Genomic DNA, 11,376 nt, shown 5'->3' on the forward strand with positions numbered 1-11,376 from the left:
ATCTATGTGGATGATATCATCTTTGGTTCTACAAATGAAAAGCTTTGACAAAGATTCTCCAAGCTTATGTAGAGTGAATATGAAATCAGTATGATAGGGGAATTAAGTTACTTTCTTGGACTACAAGTCAGTCAAAGAAGTGATGGAATCTTCATCAGCCAAACTAAGTATGTTAAATATTTATAGAAAAAGTTTGGCATGGTTGATTGTTTACCTGCATCTACACCTATGTCAACTGCAACAAAGTTGGATGAAGATAAAAAGGGCAAAAGTGTGGATATTTCAAGCTATAGGGGGATGATTGGATCATTGCTTTATTAAACTACAAGTAGACCAGATATCATGTTTGCTACATATTTATGTGCAACAATTCAAGCCAATCCAAAAGAATCACATTTGATGGCTGTGAAGAGGATTTTCAGATACTTGAAGGGGACTTCAAACTTGGGATTGTGGTATCCTAAGAGAACTGGTTTTGACGCTGTTAGCTACACAGATGCATATTTTGCTGGATGCGGGGTTGACAGAAAGAGTACTTGTGGAAGCTGTCAATTTCTGGACAAAGACTTGTATCCTGGTACAGCAAGAAACAACAATATGTATCAACTTCTACAGCAGAGGCTGAATACATAGTTGCAGGAAGTTGTTGTGCTCAAGGGCTTTGGATTAGAAATCAGCTAATGGATTATGGCCTAGTGTTACACAAAATTCCTATCATGTGTGATAATACTAGTGCTATATCTATAGTAGCTAATCCAGTTAATCATTATAGAACAAAGCACATTGATGTAAGGTACCATTTTCTTAGAGAACATGCTACAAATGATACCATTGAGCTCATTTTTGTTCCAACAGAAAAACAATTAGCTGACATTTTTACTAAACCTTTGGATGAAGCAACTTTCACTAGACTTGTAGGTGAAATTAGAATGCTTAATTCTTCATCCTAAGGCAAGAACTCAACTAATGTGTTGCAGCAGATTAATTTCTAATAAATCAAAATTAATTTGATTAATTAAAAATTAACTGAAATATGAATTATAAATATTTCAAAAATCTTTGTATATTTATTTTTCAAAAACACAAATTTAACTTGGAATTTTTCAAATTCTAAGTAAACTGCTAAGTTGCTAATTTACATCTTTAATATGTAAAATTAACACAAGGCAGACTTAAAATGTTCAAAAGTATATAGAGAACTGAGTTCTCAATAAGTCTAATTGACTTATTGACAAGTCATTTTAAGACTTCTTGAATAAGCTCTCGATAAGTCAATATACTGACTTCTCGAGTGACTTCTGGATAAGCTTTATTATGACTTATTGATAAGTCATTGTAGAGTTCTCTACAGGTGTTAACTTACAGATTTCTCGACAAGAATTATTTTTAGACTTATTAATAACTCAAAACTGAAATAATTTAATATGATAAATTATTTTGGTAAAATACTTTTGGCAAAATTATTCTAATTTTATTCTGAATTTATTCAAATAAAAATTGGAATCAAATTCAGTCCATTTTGGACAAACTGGGTATTTATTTGACATCTCGATAAGCTTATTTTTTAGTTCTCTACACGAATAAATAAAATGACTTATCGATATGTCTTTCATTTCTTAGAATGACTTCTCGATAGACTAATTCCAAACGTCTATTTTTGAGTTCTCGACAAGTCATTTGCTTTTACTATAAATACCCAAACATCTCGATACATATACATACTTACAACTTTCGAGATCTCAAGTGACCTAGATTTTCAATCCAAAGCCGATTTCTCTCTCGTTTTTACTCCTTTCTCACTAATTTTTCTTACCCATTCACTCTCACTAATCAATAATGGCACTCAATATTGTTAGAGCTACTATTCCAGAGAAAGGAAAAAGTTACCTAGCTTTTACTGATGCTAACCAAGCTCCTAATAGTTTCAAGGGGTTTGTAAAACTTTTGTTTGAATCTTACCTTGCAGGAGCTTTGACTGCTAACCCAGTTTTGTATCTGGATATTCTGCAAGAGATTTGGACAACTACAGTAGTAAGGACTGATATTAATGATAATTCTCTCTCTATGTTGGTAACTTGCGCAATTGGAGGCCAAAAAATAGAGTTTAATGAGCAAGATGTGAATAGAGCTTTGGGGCTTCCAACTGCAAACTTGATGGAGGTGCCAACTCCTGATGAAGTGACTGAGTTTATGGACTTCATCAACTATGGTGGAAGAATCAACTTGTCAAGCCTGAACAGGACTAACTTAAGGAAGGAATGGTCCTTTGTGTCTGATTCTGTGGTGAGGGCCTTCACATGCAGGAAGACAGGGTATGATAACATTTCAAGTGTGGTGCAGAAGCTGATGTACTCAATAGCCCACAACAGACACTTGAATGTTGGTCTATTGATCCTGGAAGAACTTGCAACCAGGTTGACCATGCCCCTATCTACTAGAGGTAAGGAAATATTCTTTCCTAGATTCATTATGTCTACTTTAAATTATAAAGTCACGGACATACACCTGTTGAATTGTATAGATATCACTAAAATTGGCAACTGTAAGCAAGTGTCCAAAATAATATTTGGTTCACTTAATACAAAGAACAAGGTAAATGTGAGTCTGAAAATCACTCCATATATGATGGAGAGATTTAGGACTTACCCTTACCCAATGCCAGATATGAGATCTAATGTATAGCCTACAACATCTATGGTCCCTGAACCTGTGGAAGTACAAACACGGGAACACCCACAGGGACCTTCCCAAGCTGAAACCATTTCTTCAATACCTTTAGTAGCTAGGAAACCAACCACCTCATCTTCTCAAAAGGATGAGGTGAGTAAAAGGAAGAGAAAGGAAGTGACCCTAACAGTTTTGAATGAGAATGGTGAGGATCAAACACAAACTGAGTCGCCCTTGGTCAAGAGAACAAAGAAGAGTAAGAAATCTGAGTTGACCACTCAGACCACCTCTGTGTCCTCCCAAAAGGATGCAGTTGTAAATATGGGGATTAAATAGACTCTAGATACATCCTCTCAACAGGGTGTGTCTATTGAAAAGACCATTCACCCAAATGTATCCTCTATAGAGTCAGCACAACCTGCACTTGATCAAATCCAAGTGTATGGTAGAAGAAATAAGGATGGCACACACAGTGAGAGCACATCTTTTGAAGCTCCCTCATTCAAGAGGAGCTGCCACCACTCACTACTGAACAATAACTTCTAATCTCACAAATTTCTTCTCTACCTACAGCACTTGAATCCAATCCTCAAGTGCAAGCTAAATCAAGTTACTTGGTTCAAGCAACCTTGCTCACCACCCAGACACTACAATCAGATGGTGAGAGGCTACTAGCTAGGGTAGACGTTGATGACACTATCAAAAACATGAGGGATTCATCAGTTTTTACTGAAGACATAAATGCACCTTCATGTGCAAATCAGCCTTCACGGGCTCTCAGGTTTGAGGGTAGTACTCCTGAGGGGGAGCTATCTAAATCCACTCCAATTCAATTGGAGGTTCCTCATGTAGGAACAACTCCCCTCAAAACCCTGGCTGAGATTGCTTTAACAATTGAAGCTGGGAGTAAAATTGCCAATGACCCTGCTATGGGAGAGGCAAGTCTATTACATTCATGTGATAGTGCTTTCCAAGAAGCACAAGGGTTTGAGACTGGTGCACATGAGAGTAACCCAGTCAAATCCCCTCCAATTCAATTGGAGGTTCCCACTACATGTGAGGGCAACAACTTGTCAAAACCACAGAGGAATTTGTAAGTAAAACTGTGACTTCAGTCACAGGTAGTTCTGATTCACAACCCTCCGCATCTCAATCACACCTAATCTCCCAATGGCTCTAAGACACTGAAAATCAACCTTCAATAATTGAAGATCTCAGAGTTGATCAACTTGGAGGCTTTGCATAAATCTCATAATAGCTACTCACATCCAACATGTCAAATCAGGACTACCAAGCTATCATGCTCACCTACCAGGCTGATGTTGAAAATAATCAAGCAAAAATTGTAGATAAAGCTGGTCAGGATGTTAACTGTGATGCTTGGTTGGACAAGGAATTCACATTTGAAATGGATGTTGTGTTAGCTAAGTTCAGAGAGGAATACATCATAATTCTGGGAAGCAAGGCCAGATCCCTTACTCCACAAAAGGTGTATGATGCCATCAATGAGGTCTATTAAGCTCAAATCAAGGTTTTCCATAACTTTGGAAAAGTACTTCAAATCACATTTAATGGACATCAAGACAAGATTATGAAGATGGTCAGGGAAAATATGGATCAAATCATCCCCTCTCAAACTGAGGTCAAAAACCAATTCAAAACCTTCTCAAAACAAATGTCAAGGTATGATCTCAGTGGGATTGATAAGAGTATGAATCAGCTGAAAGACTCCTTTGTAGCCTTACACAAGATAGTTCAAGATCACATCACTAAATCCAATGACACAAGGTGGAAGTTGGATCAAATGCACACTGCAAGATACACTCCTTCACCTTTGGTCATTGATGAAATTCAAAAACATGTGCAAGCTATATTTGGACCATCTACTACTCTCTCTCTACTACAAGCTCATCTCCACAAGACCTTCAAGAACTCAAGACATAGGTAGCTTTTATGGAAACCTCCAATGCATCTCTCAATGCTCAAGTTCAGGCTTTGACTTCTCTAGTAAAGAGTCAACAGACAGACATCAAGACCCTGGTGGACTCTCACAAGCATCTCCAAATGCAAAACTCTGTTGCTTTGGGAGCCATCATGGGGAAGCTCAATATCCCTCTGCCATCACTTGCTGAACAGATAAGGCCTGAAATTCCTACTCCCTTTCTCATGCCTTCCAATAAGACTAAGGGGGAGATAGAGGCTAGGCTAGCAAGATCAAGATCATCTACTCAACATGTCCAGGGTGCTGAACAGAGTTTAAGTCAAGAAGTAGGTATTGATATGGATAGGCTTATTAGGGATGCTGAAGGACCAAGTCTGAGCAGGGAATTTGATTAATTGCTCAAGGCTTTAAGGGCTTCTCTCAACAATAACCGCTTCACCTACAAAAAGGCCTTGGACAAGACAATAAATTCATTAAGGGTGATTTTGGTGACTAAAGACAATTTTCAGGAGAAGAGGATAGTGGTCAATATAAATGACTCTGGGGTAGATAGGTGTATGCAGGTGTCCCTCAATTATCTTATCTCAAGGAGGGCATCTGAGTTGGATATTCTGATAAACAAAGTCAGAGTTGTGATCCATGAAGACACTTTATTGCTAGCTGAACTGAAAAATGCTCAAGTGGCTACTTTTCCAGAAGCATACCTACAGCCAAGTAAGGGAGTGGCATACATCTGTCCTACCACCAAACACTTCAAACACTTCCAAATCCCTAAATAATGTGTCATGGCCAACAAGAAGCTAATCATGACTCTGGAAACTACTTTAAAGGTAAAGAAGAATAAGTCTTCTGAAGATGAAGAGGTGATTAAACCATTAAGGCAACTGGAAGCAATGGTGGAGAAAGGAAGGAGATGAGAAGAAGGATGGTGAAAGTAAGAGGAGGGGTGAAAGAAGGAGCAAACAAAGACATGATGACTCAGAACCACAACAAACCCTAAAAATCCAAACACAACTAGCTCAACCTTTAGCTCAATCTTCAAAGTCAACAATCTCAACCATCAAACCACCTCAAACCTCTAAACCCAAATTTCTATACAGACAAACTGCTAATTCTTTGCTAAAAATTCCAATCACCACAAGCCAAACATCTCTTAAGAAAATCTCAACCTTACCTTCTGTCAAACCATCACACAAAACTTATTTCAAGTCTGTTGGGAGAAATCCTAAGAAAGCTAAGCCTACTGAAAAAGTTGAAATTACTGAAAGGGCCATCTGGAATTGTTTCAAGCAAAATGATTTTCTACCCTTAAACTGGTGCAGTTCAGATGAAGACTATTTTCAACAACTGGCTGAGGAAATAGTTAAAGTCTGGGTTGTTACTCTAAAGGAAGTGAGAATCTACTTTTAAGATGGGTCCTTCACTTTTCTAGGCAGCAATTTGATGGACACTCTCTCTCCAATATAAATCAAGAGAGTGATTAGTTTGTTGAAGGACAAGGATACTGCTACAAGAGCATGGAGATCTGTTCTAGCTGAATGGTTGGTTGCAAGGGAGGAAAGAAAAGCAAGGAGTAAATCAGAATATGAGGAGAAAAGGAGAAAGTATGATGAGGAGACTGAAATGTATATCAAATTATAAGAAGAACTTAAAGCAAAAGGGATGAGCAGAATCTTCAAAGATTGAAGATTTCTAAATGTAAAAGTTGGCTCATTTTCAAGATTCAGAATTGAAATGTTAGATGGTTATCCAAATCAAGACAGACTCAAACTGATAGAAGCTCTAACAGGGACTCCAATCATAGAGGAATTTGAAATTCTTGTATATTTAAAGACCTTATTAGAGCAGAATCAGAAGTTCCAATCTTTGTCTGATACTTGTAATTACTCAAACTCAAAATCATCTAATGTACAATTGTTGTAATTGTGTCAATTTTTGTATTAGTCTTATTTTCCATTTTAACTTGGGGTTAGTCTTGTTAACAGGCATGAATTTGTGTTAAGCAATATTCTCGCAAATTGGGGGAGATTGTTGTGCAAGACATGCCTGTACGTTAACAAGACTAAGTCAAATTGACAACCCTAAGTAAGTTATATTGTAATCTTAGTTTATATTTTGTATTGTAACATTAAAGTCTGTAAAAATGTCAAAGAGCAGACTGGAGTCTTTTTCTTTTAAACAGTATCAAGCCTAAGAATTCTATCTGGAAGAAGATCAAGAAGATCATGCCTCAGAAGAGTTATGAAGAAGCTTGGAGTTGAATAAATCTATTTTGGGAAAAATGTTCTAAGTCAAGATCTCTACAAGTTGCAGATTTAGTGTTATAGAAAAGTCATTCGAGAACTCTGAGTTATCGACAAGTCAAATTTCAATAGAGAACTCAGAGATATCGACAAGTCAAAATTTACTAGAGAACTCTGAGTTATTGACAAGTCAAATTTCACTAGAGAACTCCGAGATATCGACAAGTCATTTCTTCACTAGAGAACTCTGAGTTATCGTCAAGTCAAATTTTACTAGAGAACTCAGAGATATCGACAAGTCAAAATTCAATAAAGAACTCTGAGTTATCATCAAGTCAAATTCTCTTATAGAGAACTCAAAGACCTCAACAAGTCAAATCAACAATAGAGTAATTAGAGATCTCGATAAGCCAATATACTTATCGAGATGTCAAGTTCTCTATATGCCTAAATTAGAGATCTTAAGGTAAAATCTCAAAGTACAAATTGCAGACCAGTTCAATATCCAAGATTAACAATCAACAAACAATCCAACCAGTTGGATTGACAAGTATACAAAAAGCAGCTTGAAGAGTGTGCAAGATCAAGGGTGAAGATTAACTGAAAAAGGAAGATCAAAGTTAACACAGTATGCAAAGATATGCTAAGCCAGAAATGGAAGATATACTTTTCCTAAAATGGAAATGATAATTGACAGTTTACTAAAGTGAATAGCATCTCTTATTGTACAATGTGTAAACCAGCAGTTAACTGAGATATAAAGTTAACACTGGTCCTTTGTTAGAATTAACAATTAGATCAGGAATTCTTGTAACACTATTTTTATTCAAATAATTCTATTACAAATATTAATCTATTTATAAATGTGTTCTATTTTAAATATTAATATAATTATGATGACCAAACGGACTATCAACCAAACTTTCATTGTTTCGTTTTTAATATAATAGTATGTATATATATATATAGTGCTCAAATACAAACCAATATTACAATACAAACTACAAACCAATAAGAACCACATGTTTAATCCCTTTCTCTCTCCTCCTCGTGCATTATATATTCATGTATATATTTTCCCCATCATTTTTAATTGAACTTTTTCCGTTAGTCGGTTAACTTTTTTAAAAAAATAACTTCACCGTATTTTTCTCCATCGCCCACCCATCAATTTGCATAGCATATGTGCTATATTTTGACGAAAAATCAGTATTTAAACTTAACTGAATCACTAAGCTGAAATCAATACAATTCCAGGAACCAGTAAATTTTAGTGATTTTCTTAGGCATATTACTGATTTATTGTCGAAATATATGAAATATGATATTTATACTGATTGTTGGAGGATGCAGAAAAATATAGTGAAATTAGATTTTAAAAAGAGTACACCAATTAATGGGAAAAATTTAATTAAAAATAGAGGGAATTAGGTGGAATCGTGTGTGGGATGGTGTTTGGTAATGAATTATACACGGGGGGTGAATGTGTTTTTGTGTTTTTCTACGTTTCTTGGAGTGTTTAAGGTGGTGAACAAAGTAAATTAAACCTTGTAGTGAAATGTGTTAATACTGAAATTAAACATATGACAATAGTGAACACAGATCTTTTAAAACTCACTTAATTTTATATTAAAATTAAGAATGTTTTGCTACAAAATTTCTAGGTTCTTTGTTGATAAAGAGCTTAGCTTCATCCTTGAGAGAATACAAGATTTTCTTATCTAAATTGTTACCCTAACAAAGCATCCAGTGTTTACTTTATAGAACAGTAAACAATGGTTTTTATACAGCATGCAAAGGCATGTACTAAACCCTATTTTTGGATAATCAAGTCATTCTATTTCTGGCTTAATGTATCTTTGCTAATCTTGCATGTTTGTGACTTTACTTTGCCAGTTAATCTTGGCCTTTGATCTTGTACTCTTCAAGCTGCTTTTATAGTCTTGTCAATCCAACTGATTAGATTGTTTGTTGATTAATAATCTTGGATATGAATTGGTCTGCACTTTGTACTTTGATTTTTACCTCGAGATCTCCAGTTTGGTATATAGAGAACTTGACATATCGATAAGTATATTGGATTATCGAGATCTCTACTCACTCTATAGTTGTTTTGACTTATCAAAGTCTCTGAGTTCTCTATAGAAGAATTTGGCTTATCGAGATCTCTTATCTTCATGTCTTCACTTTTGCTTATCGATAACTCTTAGTTCTCTAGTGACAACTTGGCTTATCGATAACTCTGAGTTCTCTAGTGACAAATTAGCTTATCGATAACTCTAAGTTCTCTAGTGACAAATTGGCTTATCGATAGCTCAGAGTTATCTAGTGAAGAAATGACTTGTCGATATCTCCACTCTTCATGTCTTCAAATTGGCTTGTCGATATCTCTGAGTTCTCTAGTAGCTTTTCCTGACTTGTCGATAAGTCATTCTGGAGTTCTCAAATGACTTTTCTATACCACTTAATCTGTGACTTGTAGAGATTTTGAGTTAGAATAATTTTCTCAAAATAGATTTATTCAACTCCAAGCTTCTTCATAATTCTTCTGAGGCATGATCTTCTTGATCTTCTTCCAGATAGAATTCTTAGGCTTGACACTGTTTACAGAAAAAGACTCCAGTCTTCCCTTGAACATTTTTACAGACTTAAGTGATACATTACATAATATAAACTTAGATTACAATACAACTTACTTAGGGTTGTCAATTTGACTTAGTCTTGTTATTGTACAGGCATGTCTTGCACAACAATCTCCCCAAATTTGTGAGAAGATTGTGTTATTCCCGGTGGACTAACAATGAGATTTACAAAAGGGGGGGTTAAATATAAATCTCAAAACTTTTTCAAGTTTGAGCAATTTGTAAGACTAAGTGTTTGAGTGATCAAATGTGTGTAAATTTCTTGGAGCTGATGCAGACAGATATATATTTAAACACAAATGTAATGAACACAAAGAACTTAAAAACTTTTCTGGTAGATTTGTTGTTCCACCAGAGATGTGTTATTTCAGAAAATCTGTGATTCAAAATTAAATCACAGCTGCTTCCTAGTACAAACTAGATGATTTTCTCTCTTGATATTTCTAAACAGCTCAGGGAAAATTCTCATCTAATTACTAGCTACTACTTGGTTTATATAACACCAAGTTTACAAGTGAAGACAAAGATAAAGTACAATAAGACAATAGTTCTCCACTTGTTTCTGTTCCATTTTTATCTAGTGTAATATGGAATTATCTGTTGACTTTCCATTATGAACCAGACTAAAAATGGCTGCTTTTTCTGCTGTTCCTGAAATAGGCTACCACATCTCTGTCAATCCATGTACCTCTGTCAGCTTTGTTAACTGTCACTATCAACTGCTATGAGACTGAGCATCCGTTGAAGCTTTCATCCGTCGATGGCTTTATCCGTTGACGCTCTAGCAGTGCATCCGTTGAAGCTTTCATCCGTTGATGGCTTTATCCGTTGATGCTCTAGCAGTTGAAGCTTTATCCGTTGAAGCACTTATCCGTTGAAGCGTTAGAGACATCCGTTGAAGCTTAGTTTCTTATCCGTTGAGGGTCTTCAATATCCGTTGACAATTCTTCACTTATACAAAATTATAAGGCATGAAATATTTACAATTAGCCCTCCTACTTGTACATCCATTAGTAGTCAACATGACTGATTATCTCCTAACAACATCTAAGAATTACAGCTTGAAACCAGAGAATGAGATGTGCTACAATACCAAACTTATTGCTAAGTAAGGCTACTCCTTCAACGGATAGCCAAGATGGTCTTATTTGTTGAGGCTACAAACACTAGATTTCTACTTAAGTGTTTTGCTGAACTTATTATCAAACTAATACACATATTCCTAACAATCTCCCCCTATTTATGTCTACTAGAACTGTAGGCATAAATTTGGGTTTAGCTTGATGATAACAAAACACTTAACAAATATATAAACTGTAACAAAGCAGAAATTCAAAAGTGCTGCAAAAGTGTATATGCTGAGATGAAATTGAAGAAATACATTGTTTCCAAGGGTGCTCCTTTAGCCTGAGCAAATTACTTTCTTTTCCTTTGATCCCTGGTTTTCTTTCCTAGCCTCCTGACATTCTCCTCTATTTGAAGTTGAAGTTGTCTGTAGAATTCAGCTTCATCTTCTTCATTGATATCTAACTTAGATTGCATATCCTTGAGAGTTTCATTACTGGCAATCTTTAGCTGATCTTCAATTCTGAAAAATCTTCTGACTCCTTTGTTGTCTCTGAACTCCATCAACCAATGAGGTGATTTGTGAATTGTAATACCTCTCTCTGGAATGAGTAAAGTTCTAGGCAAAGCATTGGGCTCCCTCCAAGTTTTCCTTATGTTGGCAATCTTGTTGAGAATCTCAGTTCTGGCAGTTCTGGTAAAGCCAGAATCCTTATGTATGGCTGAGTAGACTTTAATCAAGGTAGTGTAGCCTTCATTCAGAATTCTGTGAAGAGGCCATGTTCTTTCCCCAGCTCCTTTGTATTTGAACACTAGT

Source organism: Apium graveolens, chromosome 3 (assembly GCF_009905375.1).
Source record: "Apium graveolens cultivar Ventura chromosome 3, ASM990537v1, whole genome shotgun sequence".
Classification (NCBI taxonomy): domain Eukaryota; kingdom Viridiplantae; phylum Streptophyta; class Magnoliopsida; order Apiales; family Apiaceae; genus Apium; species Apium graveolens.